The sequence below is a fragment of the Typha angustifolia genome, chromosome 11, assembly GCF_048772165.1.
Source record: "Typha angustifolia cultivar Huaian chromosome 11, ASM4877216v1, whole genome shotgun sequence".
NCBI lineage: Eukaryota > Viridiplantae > Streptophyta > Magnoliopsida > Poales > Typhaceae > Typha > Typha angustifolia.
In genome coordinates this window covers 14,916,807-14,931,509 of record NC_133249.1, presented here as the reverse complement: position 1 = coordinate 14,931,509, position 14,703 = coordinate 14,916,807, and the positions used below count along the sequence as shown (strand labels likewise).

General features: G+C 35.0%; 1 long non-coding RNA gene across 3 annotated transcripts; it reads left to right on the top strand.

The window, feature by feature from the left end:
- On the top strand, positions 1-13,023 carry LOC140770835 (uncharacterized). 3 transcript variants are annotated; one of them, XR_012106065.1, is made up of 3 exons: positions 1-459; positions 599-621; positions 2,740-13,023. It is a non-coding gene; the product is annotated as an uncharacterized lncRNA (long non-coding RNA). The 3 variants fall into 3 exon arrangements; XR_012106063.1 differs by having other exon boundaries at positions 1-621; positions 2,740-5,501; positions 5,631-13,023; XR_012106064.1 differs by having other exon boundaries at positions 1-621; positions 2,740-2,956; positions 5,109-13,021.
- Positions 13,024-14,703: the final 1,680 nt, after the last annotated feature.

The following is a 14,703-nucleotide window of genomic DNA, read 5'->3' as shown; positions in this document are numbered from 1 at the left end:
TCTATCTCTAAACTCCACACCCACCCACTTCTCTACCCATCTCTCTCTCTCTAGACTGCAATGATTTCGTTCATGATCACCTCCTCCAATCTCACCTCATAATCCTTCTTAAATCACCTTCTGACTCCTTCACCCCCTTGAAACAAGCCGAGCCTCTTGGGCTGGATCTACTTCGATTCTTACCATTAAAAGGGAGAAAGAAAGCCAAAAAGGAAGGAGAGATAGAGAGAGAGAGAGAGAGAGAGAGAGAGAGAGAGAGAGAGAGAGAGAGAGAGAGAGAGAGAGAGAGAGGAAGCTTTTCCTTTGAGGGGAATGTTGTCCGGCTCGAGGCGACCATGTTGCTATCTCTCTCCATGGGAGTTGCACGAGGTCGATCGATCGATCGATCTCGGACCAGGCTTCATTCCCCTTAAGAACAGCTTCCATCTACAACCATCTCTCGTTCCAGATCTGAGATGGGTAAGAGCTCTTCAATCTTTATGTTATATGTATATATATATATATATATATTCACTTGTTTGACCTGTTCTTGTTGCTTTGATTGGTGCAATGATGGGGGATTTGCCTGCTATACTTCTCCAACTGCAAGATGAAAAAGCTTTCATGATTACGTTGTAAAAGGTTTTACTTTTCTTCTTTTTTTTATCCCCCTTCTTCATCTCCTTCTACTTGCGATCTCTCTTGGAATTCTCTTGCTGCCCTAAAGAAAGCTGATCCCTCGCTAGATCCTTAGTCTAGATGTTTATCTTTCAAGAAGTTCTAACCCAAGCCTTAAGCCCTAGTAATGTTACTAGTCCTGAAGGAGAACAAACTTAAGTCAATGGAGGGCATAGTGTTAGCTAGTTGAACAGAAGACTTACTCCCTTAAAAGCTAAGATAGTTTCTTGGAAATGTCAGAAGAGGTGATAACACTTCTCAGCATAGATATCTACGCTCAAAGTCAGTTTTCTTTTCAACAACTCCTTTCACTCTTCCTTTATTATTGCTACTTTTCATATCAAACACCAAGCCATTCTCCCAAGAACATATATACTTAGAATATCCCAACGCCCCATGACTCAAGGTTGTACGAAGTAGTGAGAGAGAGAGAGAGAGAGAGAGAGAGAGAGAGAGAGAGAGAGAGAGAATGCGTGCAGGTGACCAGGGGATAAGGGTAGGGCTTTCAGCTTTGAATTGTTTTGGCACAGAAGGGGAAATGAGACAGCATTTCAAATGGTCTGGTCTCACACGGAACCAGTGAAGCTTTTTTTTACACAACTACTGACAACATCGTAGTGCAATTCTAGTTACTGTTCTTAGCATCAGGCAGATGTCATCTTTGCTGAGGAATTAGACAACTCATATGATATGTACTTCCCAATCATATCATGATCTATGGATCTCTTTCTTTTCTTTCTAGCTCCTCTTTGAATCTTATGAATAAAGGGAGTTTTTTATTTATTTATCTATCTATACGATTATTTGATTAGCAATGTGCTCGATGTTTTGAAAACCCCATAGATCAAAATTCGCCACATATGAAGTTTGAATGAGAGGAGGAATGGCGAAAATCCATATTTTCCCACGTCAATCTCCTTCGGTCTTGTTCACAAATCGGTGACTTCATTTGTAACCTCTAGTGTTTAACCAGATGCAATATATATATATATCACTGCATATATACTCAAAATTACTTGGTGTCGAAATGTGATTCGAGACGTATGAGAAACAACAGTGCATAGGCAACTTTGTATTGGAAAGAAATGTGAATCAAATGCACAGATTTCTGATTGTAGCATAAACATCGCTGTTATGGATTTGAATAGTTATATCTAAACATAGAAAATAAAAAAGAAATCTCAGTAGCTCTTACCTTATGGCATGCAAAAAGGATCTGATCAGATCGATCCAAGGGACTAAATCTTTATGAAAGTTAAAAAGAAAAAGAAAAGAAAGGAACACTAAAACATTTAGTGGGACGCGGATAAATAATAAGAATATCGAAGTATATTTCTTGTTATTGTAGGAAAAGTAGTTCTTTAGATAGTTTCTTTGCTCTGTAAATTTCATTACTTGATATTTAATCTGCTAGGAAAGGAGATGAGGTGGCCGACTGGGGTAAGCTAGGTTCCGATTATTGTGAATATTTATGCTAATTACAGCTCTCATTTATCAAAAAAAAAGAAAAAGAAAAAGATATTTAATCTAGTATAAGCTCTAAACTACTATAAGGAACTCTTCTTCCCTAGAAGTTACAGAGTTATAGTTGAGAATTTACTGGCAGTTCTTGGCATTGGAAAGCTAGCTAGAAGGAACTTCTTGGAAAAGTAACAAAGATGCAATGCTCTCGTTTCATAGATGTAGTAAGCAAGGGGCGTTGGATTTGCTACGAGCTAGGTTGCATGATTTGCTCTTTTAGCATTAGCTGGGGGTAAGATTGTTCCTTTAAAACATCTCTTCTGCGTATTGCAATCTTAACCTTTGATACCAATCGGACGCAGCGTACCTAAAACATTACGTGGATGCTTTAGAATTTCCATTTCCCTTTGAAGAGGAGGGGTAAAATCGTTATAATGCGGCCAGCAGCTGTCTTGTTATTACGATTTTAACCTTCCAGAGTAACCGATCTCTATATATAGGCTAACGCCCGCGTCCCAGCCTTCACTTCTTGCAACGGCATTTTTGAAACGAGCTCCTCTTCTCTTTCCTTCCCTTCTCTCCTCTCCTCTCCTCTACTGAAACCCTAAAGATTCCTTCCAGGGATGAGAAGAGGCTTCTCGTTCCTCTCCCGTGGAGAATGCCGAAGCGGTTCTAGGGCTTGAAGGCTCCCGCATCAACTAGAAGACGGTGGAATCGCGGTTCCCTTTCCGGAATCCAAGGGAAACCCTCATCCGCCTTCAAGAACCGCGAGCAATCTTCTTCTCCTTGCTTATATAGGTGAGATCGAGGCTTGGATACTCGTCTGATCACTAATAAGGTTAGAATTCTCGATCATACTGCTCTTTTCTTCTTTTACTAGTTTTCTTGGGCTTTTGTGCGTGAATTCTTTATCTCTGTCATCGATCTGGGAATGATTTCACATTAAAATTTCTATTTATCATCAAGATTCTTTTAACGTCATTTTGCTCTTAGATAGAACAATGTCCTGAATCGGCATTATGCATTTTCTTGTTTAATTTGGTGAATTATTTTTTTCTTGTGTTGTTTGAACAATGTTCTTTATCCCCTTAATAACATCTTGCAATTATAAGAAGTTCTTACAGATCTGAGATAGGTAAGAGGTTTTCAAACTTCATGTTATATATTTACTAGTTTGTTATTGGATTGGAGTTCTAGTTTGTGCTGTTCTGTTGTTGTTTGATTGGTGCAATGATGGGGGATATGAATTTGTTGCCTTCTATACTTCTCTGACCGAGAGGACATTTTTACTATTACCTGTTAAAACGTTTTGCTGTTCTTGTTATCCGCCTTCCCAACCTTCTTTTACTTGATATCTTTCTTGGAATTCTCTTACTTGATATCCTTTCTTGCCTTAAATTGGATTCCTTACTGGATATTTATAATTTCAAATTTGAGGGTAGCAAAAACTTAGTTTTTTTTTTTTTTTTTTTTTGTACTTCGCAAAAGGCTGATATAATAAGCATCTGGATCATCTTCTTAGTTGACGCCCAGCCGCCCAGGACAGAAATGGGGACAGGGGAACCAATTTTGTTAATCATTTCTTCTTTACTGTCCCCGCCATATTGTGATACATAATGGTCCAACAGTCATTAATCTTGAAAGCAATATGTTATCTTTCACTTATTAGCCTAAGTGGACGGAGCCTCTCTCTCTCAAGGTAATTATGTTATTTGTGCTCTCCCTCTTAGTAAAATTAGAAGGAGAACAAAGAGACATAAACAATGAACAGAAGACCACTCCCTTAGAAATAGTTTTTTTATTTCGGAAATGTCAGAAGAGGTGATACCACTTCTTCACATTGATATCACCACCTTCTTGATCTCTGCACTACAGTCGGTTTTCTTTTCAACTCCTCCATTCTTTTATTTCTTTCTTAATATCAAACACCAAACCATACTCCCAAGATCATAAATGCTAGAATATTCCAAAGCTCCATATCTTACTAGATGCTCTAAATCTTTGCACCAAACAATATCCCCAAGTTAAAAGTTTGTCACCTCTCCCTTTTGCCTCTATTACTAGCTTAAATGTTCTTTGTTGCTATTATTACCATCACCATGGCCTTGTAATGATAGATTGTTGCTCGTGGGTTATGTGGTCACATTGGGTAAAAGTGTGGTATAAGTTAATAAGAGAAGGGAATGCATGCTGGTGACCATGGGATAAGTCTAGGGCTGTCTTGACACAAAAGGGGAAATGAAAGCATTCAGATGGTCCGATCTTACACAGAACCACTGAAAGTTTTACCAACTACTCATGATATTGCAGTGCGATTCTAGTTACTCTTCTTAAGATCAGGCATATGCCATCTTTGCTGATCAGAAATTAGAAAATTCATATGATTTTGTATTTTGCAATCATATCGTGATCGGTGGATTCACATTGATCTCTCTTTCTCTCTTGCTCTACTTGATAGAATGCTGCTAATATTTGAACCTAATGCATGACAGAGCAGAAGAGAGATTTCTTTTCTAAATTTACCTAGGTGCTTTTCAAATACTTACAGCCCATATATGTGATTTGATAGATCACTTATTTTTATACATGCTAGATTATTTGATTAGTTAATCTCATGTATTAAGTGGGAAAAGTAAACTTGATGACTAAAAACCCCAATAGGGGGAGGCTTGTCTGTACACTATTAATATTCAACAATAGTAATAAAAGAAATCTCTATATGAAGATTGAATGAGAAGAAAATGGCTAAACCCTACTTCTCTATCATATTTATTTTTCACAATTAGAAAGAAAAGTAGAGGGCCGAAATCCATATTTCCATCCATCAATCTCTCTTGGTCTTGCTCGGTTATTTATTATGAAATATTTTGGGGAAGCAAATCTCTTCGTTGTAATATCTAGAGTTACATCGAAATTAGAAGACAACTAAGTTCACAAAAGGTCATTTGCAGCTGCATAGTCAAATAACTTTGTATTGAAATGTGATTCAGGACATATGAAAAAGGAAGGTGCATCAGCGACTACTATTGGCAAATTTTGATTCAAATGCACAGTATTCTCTATCGTTGCTTCTAAGATTTTTCGTTGCTTATGGACCTGAATGCTGATGTTGTTGTAAAGATTTTCCTCTACAACATGGTATAATCTAAACATCAAAAACATCAGTAGCTCTCACATATATGGCATGCAAAAGGATCTCAGATTGAGCCAGTAAACTAAATCTTTATGAAGGTTAAGATATTTCAAGTGAATTAATGATCACAGAGAAAACAGATTAACATCAAAACAATAACGACTGCTGCTTCTGTATAAGCTGCTCGTCCAAGTGATGCCACCTTGGCAACAACTGTAGACGTGACTGCTCCTGCGACCACTGAGCAACTGTAAGTTATCAAATTGAAGTTAAATAACAAGTATCTCTAAGCTTGAAATAATTTCTGTCATTTAAGAAAAATAGTTATACAGATAGTGTTTTCTACTCTGGAAATCTCACTACTTTATATTTCATCCAGTATTAATTATGAGATACTATATAAAAGTCTTCCTCTGAAGAAGTTATTGAATCATACTTGAAATGAAGTGTCCCTGAACTGTGCAATCACCTGGTAAGAAATTCTTGTGCTTGTTTATTTTCTGTTGTATTAGATTTTCTTTTCGAGAATCTTGAGTCACTGGATAATTTCCATAGCAAGAATTTGGAAGGAACCAAGAATGAGTAGTTCTACTCACGCTAACTACGATAATGTAAAGTTTCACTGCATACATAGTCTGCATATATTATTTGTCGGTCTGTTTCAAGTTCACTTTTGCTTTTGACTTTCACAAAAATGATGATAATTTTGCTTCTGTAATGTTAGAATGTCGTAGTGGGGTTGCTGACAAGAAGGTCTACTTGTCGCTCACTTAGTCAGTCGTCCCGTAAGAGAATGAGAGAAAAATGTAAGGGATATCATCTTCACCTTCGCCGTCGTCGTTTGCTTTTGTGCCACGTGCCAGTACACTGTCAGCACGGCCATCCATGGTTTTGGTTACTTATCTATGTTTAGGTTTTCTAACTTATATTGAATTCTTTTACTATGCCAGTACTTCTCTTTCTTCTTCTTTCTTTGGTGCTGATGTATTATTTTTCTTCCAACCTTTTGTTATCATATTTTATTTTCTACTTGGAAGTTACCTTCCTCTTTTTATCATTTTATTTCCATCATTCTCATATGTTATTCTTTTTATATGATAATTTTCTTATTCATGTTTAATTTCAATCTTCGATGGAATTTCATTGATTATACTTGTTCTTAGGTCATCCAAATTATTGAGTGCTGTTTTTAAGAAATTATTATCTTAGTACAGTCTTTTGGCAATGCTAATTTTTTGACTTTTTTATGCTTGAATGAAGTGAAAAGCAATATCATTCTTTTATCTCTTTATTTTCTTATGTAATTGAGCTTTCTCTCATTCATTTGGCTGCCATTTTTTTAATCATTTTTACATTTTCTTCTTTTGTTTTATTTATTTGCTTCCATTCATCTTTTCTTTTTATTTGTTTCTTATTTTCTATTTGTACCTTTTGTTCCTTCTTTGAATACCTTCTTTTTTGCATTTCTCTTCTATTTCTATGTTATATTTTATGTCAATGTACAATTTTGCTTTCAAAATTTCTTGAAACTTCTTCTATTTCAATGTTCTATTCATCTTCTGCTTTGGAGGTGTTTGGTTTGATGTATCTCGAAAAACTACATGTGTTTTTCATATGTGAAATATGAAAATTCAGTTTCCAAGTGCTGAGTTGGGTTCATACCATTCAAATTAAGTGGGTGTCAAAACATGATTTCCCAACCTTTAGCAAGATCAAAAGAAGGAAGAATATAAGGCTTATGCTCAACTTCATCACTTAGAGCTGCAGATGCAGCATCTATAAATACATAAAATCAAAACAGCCCTTGTCTCATTATGTATGGTTCCTTTGCTCTATTTATTAAGTTTTATATTTGTGCATTCTCTTTCTGCAATTTTACTTCTTTACGTGCCTTTGCTGAGCTCATTTTAAGTATATTCCGTTCACTTTGTTAGCACTATTTTCTCTTTTGTTCTCTTATTAAAGCTTTTGTTTTCTACTTCAAATGTTCTATTCAATTAATTTGCATCTTATGATTTTTAAACTTTTTTATTTGTGTCTTCCTGTTGTCTATCAATTACTTTCTTCTGGATCTCTTTTGGTTACGATTTCTTGTTTGTCTTCTTAAAGCATTTACTAGTTTTACAAGTGTGACAATATATTTTTAATTGTGTGTGTGTGTGAATGTGTTTTTACTTGTCTTTACATGACCAAAATTTCCTTCCATCTTGCTGCTTGTCATGTGTTGCCATGTGATGCAAAAGGTGTGTGTTTATCACATTATATTATTATACTAGTAATCTTCCAGTAAATGGCACCAAATACATTATGTAATTTGTTACTAGTCATTGCCTTCCTTTCAAAGATTTATAATGTTCATATCTGGTTTTGGTGTTTCCAAAACTATGCTGATCTTTACTGCTATCTCAGACCAAAAAAAAAAAAAAGAAGATTATCTGTCTATTTCATTTGTGGGAAGCTGGTGAGTTTGCAGGTGAAATAGAGCTTCTTGTCTTGTTTATGCATTCCCTTGTTAATTTATTGTATCTTTTTCCTCTTAAAATAATCAAATGCTGGACACTGGATGGCTTGCTTAAGTCCTGATAATAAGGATGGGATAAACCTCTGCTTCTCAAGTCTGAGAATTCATTTCTCAGCACTGTGTTAGGTTCTACTTTTTTCCCTGCGACTCGCATGAAATATATTTGTATAATGGATTTCCTAATGGGAAAGTCTAGTGCTAGCAAATGGTGGAAACAAAAATGGGTTAGCAAGAAACTTTCTTTTTTCAGAATTAAGTGATCAGATGATAAAAAGTCATCCTGATCTTTTGAATAAACTTACAGGATACTAACTCCAAAAATATGAACTTCTATCGATTGTGTTTGTCTCATAGAGTCATAGTGGAACTATTTTTAGTATTAAAGTTTATTTCCTACGTAATATAAATAGGTGGTTTTACTCTGGTCCCTTTTTTCTCTTTGATGTAGTCATTTGGCAATGTTTTTCCAGATTTGAACTGCCAAATTAAATAACAAAATGATAAGAAGGATAAGAGTAGTTAGCTTTGTCAAATAGTCTTCATTATTAGCTAAAAGTTGGTTTTGAGAGGTGACTTTGTCCAATGATGGATTCTTCTTAGTTTAAAAACAAGTGGCAACAAGGGATCGCTGTTTTCTAGTGACAATTGTTTAACTCCAGTCAGAAAGGTATGAAAATTAAAGATCTTTATTAATAACTTAATGTAGTTGTTATTTTTATGTACGAATGGTATCCTATGAACTGAAACATGTGTTCCTTAGCTTTGGTGTGTATGCGATACAATATTTTGGTGTTCTTTCTTGAGATTTGGTACAATATGTGTCAGTTATTAGATCATTCAAAATCTTTAAGTTTGGTAAAACTCTTGTTAGCCGCTACTGACCTCTTTGTTATATTAAAACAATTTTGCTTTTTATGATTACATTGACTTTCTGCATAGAAGTACTTGATCAGGCCATTGGCTGGTGCATCCTTAAAAGGTGATGTATGCCCATACGAGATCAAAGAAAACGAAACTATCCAGGTTGTCATCTTGTGCATCATACGGTATGAATTCACTTCTCTTGCATCAGTTTGAGTTTTCTAGCAAAAGCTATATTTTTTGTCAAGTGTTTAATTTCGATTAAGGGCTTAGTTAAATTATTAGCATCTTCAATGGTTTCATTCTGAAGTTAATAGATGGATCGAAATCGTATTGTTCACCAGAGATGGTAAATTCTAGTTAATTTTAACTTCTTAAACAATTATCTTAAATGGCTAAGGTATTTTAACGTGTGCCTATGAGGTTCCTAAACAATTATCTTAAACTTTGCTTGTTGTGGTTACATTGACCTTTTGCATAGAAGTACTTCTTCAGGCTATTGGTTGGTGCATCTAGGGTGCATCTAGGGGTGTAAACAAGCCAAGCCTGAGCGAGCCAGCTCCAACTCAGGCTCAACTCAAAATTAATTTCAAGCCTTAGAATTGGACTCAAATTCGGCTCAACTCAACTTGAGCTGAGCCAAACCGAGCTCGAGCTTGAAATAAGCCTATCATCAAGCCTCATTCAAGCCGAGCCGGATTAAGCCAGGCCAAGCTAGATCGAGTCCAAGCTGAGCCGAAGAAGAAGAAAGAGGAGGAGGAGGAGAAGGCGAGCTGGCAGGGCACCGTGGCGGCTTGCTGCTGCCAAAGGAGGTAGCGGCGGCACCACAGCGGCGCGCGGCGACTTGTCGTTGCTGAAGGAGGAGGCGATGGCGCTGTGGCGGCTTTTATCGCTGCCGAAGGAGGAGGAGGCGGCGGCAGTCGTGGCATCGCTGTTGCAAAAGGAGGAGGAGGAGACGGGGCACCACCGTTTGCCGAAGAAGGAAGTGGCACTGTTGCGACTTGCCGTTGCCGAAGAAGGAGGCAATGGCAATCGCAGCACCGCTGCTGCAGAAGGAGGAAGAGGAGACGGCAGCTGCCGTGACACCGCTGCTACAGAAGGAGGAGGAGGAGGTGGCAGGGCACCGCAACCGCTTGCTGCTGTCAAAGGAGGAGGAAGCGACACTGCGGCGGCTTGCCGCTACCGAAGGAGGAGGCGGCAGCCGCGACACCGTAATTGCAGAAGGAGGAGAAGGCACCCTTAACGAGCCTATTAAGCCGAGCCTGAACGAGCCGACTCCAACTCAGGCTTAGCTCGATATTAAGTTTGAGCCGATTTTAGCAGCTCGAGCTCGGTTGAACTTTGACCAAGTTGAGCCGGACTCGAGCTTTAGCGAGCCCAAGCCGCTCGTCGAGCTTGACAGCCCTAGGTGCATCCTTGAAAGATGATGTATGATCATATGAGATCACAGAAAACTTATAATGAAAACAGGATGGGCAATTCCATACTCTCCAGGATGTCATGTTGCACATTATACGGTATGAATTCACTTCTTTTACATCAGTTTGAGTTTTCTAGCAAAAGCTATCTCTTTTTGCCAAGTGTTTGATTTTGATTAAGGGCTTAGCTAGATTATTATCATCTTTAATGCGCCAGTTATAAGATTGAGTGAAATCTTATTGCTCACAGCAGGAGGTAAATTCTAGTTAGTTTAAAGTTCTTCAACAATTATCTTAAATGGCTAAGTGAGGTATTTCAAGGTGCCTATGAAGTATCCTTTATTTAGAGATATGCTTTCGTTATATATCGGTCTCTTATCTGAGCCATATCCGTATCTAATATGTATTGGACATGCGCACAGGTGCCAAAATAGAGTTTGTGTTTTAGAGATGGGTGTATATTAGTCCACACTATCTGACATATCTGTGCTTTAAAGATGTATGCCACCATAAAATTTGAATTAGGAACTATATTTTTGCTATATAAAAATCAAACTTGGTTCACATACAAGCTTGATGAATTAGCTTGACTTAGTAAGGCCAATTCAAGCTTGACATGTCATAGTTCAGTCTAGGTCGATTTAAAATAATAAAAGATAATTTAAATTCAGCTCAATTACTGCTCTTAAGTTATTCGCTAAGGCTTGAGTTTGAATAGAATTATTTGTTCCTACTTCATTGTATAATGCTGTGTCCAATGTAGAATTAAATTTAAAAATGAACGTGTGAATACTTTTAATTAGAATATAGAATATAAAACTCACCATTCTCTAACCACTGAAGCCTTTAAAGCAGTTGGTGGATTAATATGTTATCGAAGAATGTTTTAAGTTCAATTTATTTCAAGCTTATGTGCTCTTTAAAATAATTAACCTCCGGACATTCAAGTCAAACATACTTTGCTGGTCTGTCAATATGTCCCAAGCTTAGCAATGAGGAGAGTATTAAACTATAAAATATAAAATTACCGTTTTTTAATAGCTAAATAGTAATTGGTGATTAAATACTCCTTAAAATATATAAATACTCAATTTGCATGTGAGTGACTATTAGAATGTGGATGTATGTCTACTTCAATGTTGATCGTTGTGTCAAATTTTAATATGATTTAAAAGTTAATGTGTGAATATATCTAGATATGTATGAATACTCTATTTACATTTGCATATCTATTAGTACGTGAATGTTTCGTGATTTATCTTTCTACAGTCATAATGCACGTATATTCTTTGATTCTAATTAGTATCTACCTGTATCAAAGGTGCAATTAAGTTTAAAATTGAATGTGTGTTTCTTGATTTACATATGTCTATTCATTAGAATTTGGATTAAACTTTAGATATCTTTAAATAAAAGGTGGAAAAATAATCAACATCAATTTTACGTGTTTGAAAATTTAAACTTTATATTTTGTAACAAAGAAATTGTCCTTTATTATCAGTTTATAATTCATAACCTATCTTATCACTAACAAAGAGGGCAAACTTAGGGCCAAACCCTTGTTTGGGTGTGCTAATACAAATCTAAATAGTATTTTATCTCAAAATTAGTCTAATAATATTTGTCCTTAGATTTACTTTAGATCACCAAGTTAAGTGCTAATACAAGTCAAGGGCAATTTAAATATTGTTATGTAGATGTAGTTCATCTATTCACAAAATGGTATTATGGTCAATTGGCAAAATATACTTCTCAATTGCCAAAGCAATTTGAAGTATAATTATGATCACACGTGCTCAATTTTTAGTGATGTGCTTGTACCATTAATTGTCCTAAGGTAATATGAGGAGCCATCATTTTGTTTTTTTTGGTATCCTCTGAGTGTCCATAACTTTTCTAGAGATGAGTTCCACCTAGTTCCCACCGGGTTTAAGCTACTCTTACTCTATGAATTTATACTAGACATGGAAACGCCACTTAGAGATTATGAATGATGTGCTTGTGCCCATTAATTGACCTAACCTTCAGTTGAGTGTGTACACTTTTAGAGATTGAGTTCCATGTGGGTCCCACCAACACTTAGACACAAGTTACATCATGAAGGGACATGTGGAAACGAGCATCTTGCAATTACTAGGTGGAGGGCCCGGTGTTGATCTGCTAAGATACTTCCTAGCAATCAGCTATAGATTTATCTCTATCTGATTAACTTTTACATCTTTGGTTTCAATCCGACATCTAGTTCCACCACTCGGATCTTTTCCTCTCAATCCATCTTCTGAGTATCTTATCTATGTACTTCCATATCTCAGCCCACCGGAACCTTCTTGCATTGTCATTTTCACTATCCGATCATTGTCACATCCTTCAAAACTTTTCGTCACAGCCACACGCTTTTTTACTAACTCAAAATTATGTTAAAAGGGTAGAAAATCAGGCTATGGCCAGTTCGAACAAGCTGAGCTCAAGTACGGAGCTGACTTGGTTCAATTGGATTGATTAGCTCATGTTTAAAGTATTATATATAAATTAATTTAAGAACCATAAATAAGAGAAGAATTTTCAAGGTGTTTAAGAGCTAGCTATCATGACCACTTTGTAAAAAAGTACTCGGATCAATTTTGTCTGAATAATTTTTAGATAAAATAATTAAATTAAATATATAAAAAATATATATTTAATTTAATTCGAGCTGAGTTTGAGCAGGCAGAGCTCAGCTCATTTTGAGTTCAAGAGCCCAGTAAACGTCTTTGACAAGACTTCTATTGTTATATCTTGCTTGTGACCATTAATTATCATAGGTATCCACTTCCAATTTTATTTAAATACTAATGAATCACTATTACTTTTTAGAAGCAACTTCACTAGAAACATTTTTTAGTTCACTTCTATCAACTAAACGCAGTATGTTATGGAAGTTATATGATTCTGTGTACTTAAATTTAAAGGCTAGTTAAAAAGAATGGCTAAATAATAGAAGAGATATATTTATATTGCTTTTATAGTTTTTATTTAGACTTATCTATACATTAAATATTTTAAAATATTTTTAGATATATCAGTGGCTCAACTGGCTGACCTACAAGTTGAACCAATTACCTGACTGACTCGATAATGGGTGGATTACCTCAAAAATATACCTTATAATACTGCCTGATATGTATATTTTGCAATCTCTGGACTGGTGTGTAATGAGTTCATATTAAATATTTCACTTCTGGTTCTACCTCAAGCATTAGACTGTTGGACATAAATTAACCACAATCAAATCTTGGAAAAATTATAATAGAAGAATACATTACTCTTTGCTTTTGTTATTATTAATGCCCAATCAACAGCAATGGCAGATCCAGAATTTTTTTCTTGAGTAAGCAAAATTATCAAGTTACTTACAAGAAAATTTATTTAAATTCTTTTTTTTTCTCAAAAAAGCTATATTTAAATTATCGGTTCAAGGTTTTTATCTAATAACAATTATGATTAATAGGTTTGTTTCTTATAGTTTATATTGTACATTTGGATGACATTGACATTTTTTTTTCTTAATTTCTTAAGAAAATTTTCTTGCAGTGTATTTATTATTAGTAACTAAAAAGCTAAGTCTAGCTTATATTTGCTTATTTGGTTTATTATATTTGCTTATTAGAAATCTCAGCTCATATCCGCTTATTTGGCTTGGCGAGCTAAGCCTAGCTTGTTCGTAGCTCAACTGTATAGGGTAGGGTTAAAGTAATAAATTTATGGAACTCGAGATCTTAATCTAAAGTTAGGATACCTATTAACTAGTAATTAATTTTTAACTACTAGATTTGTGTACGAAGGTCAAGTTTGTGTATATATATACATACAGCCAATTCCATATTGAAATGGGACAACGCGATAGAAAATATAGAAGTATTAGTTAGGTGGGGACCGAAACGGAATAGAGGAAAGTCCGGGGTTTCTTTAACTAGAGAAGCAAATAAAATAAGCTAATTAATTAATTAATTAATGTGGGACTCATCTGCCATTTGTAAACTTTTTTCCGAGGGCAATTGCTCTGTCACCCTTGAGTAGCTACATAAGTTGATTAACTATATATATATAGCATAATTTACTTGAGTTAGTTCAGAGATGCAATGGTATGGTTATCTCATAACCTTAAGGACATGTATTTTGATTATTATTTTTAAAAATAAAAGAATATTCTTTATTGTATCTGTCAGACTGTTTCTGAGACGTTAAAATCATAGAAACAAAATACATGGATCAAATTATACCAGGATAGTAAAGGGTGTTAATGATAATATAAGCTAGGAAATTTTGTATATAACACCTAATTTTATATTGTAATTGTGGTTTTGTACTATTTATAAATTGAGTCCTATAATTTATCAAATATATACAGAAAATATTTCGGATTAAATTTAAATTAGTACTATATTTTATTCAATAGAGATATATTATTTTTAAAACAACTAAAATATCCTTATTTATAAAATGACTAAAATATCTTGGCCGAAGGAATTTTCGTATTTTTTTAGCATAGTTAATGTAACCAGGAGATTTGATTAAATTTAACTAACTAATTTAATAGAAGGATATTTTTTTTATAAAATTTGATTTATAAATAATAAAAATATAAAATGTAAATTATAATTTTATTAAAGGAT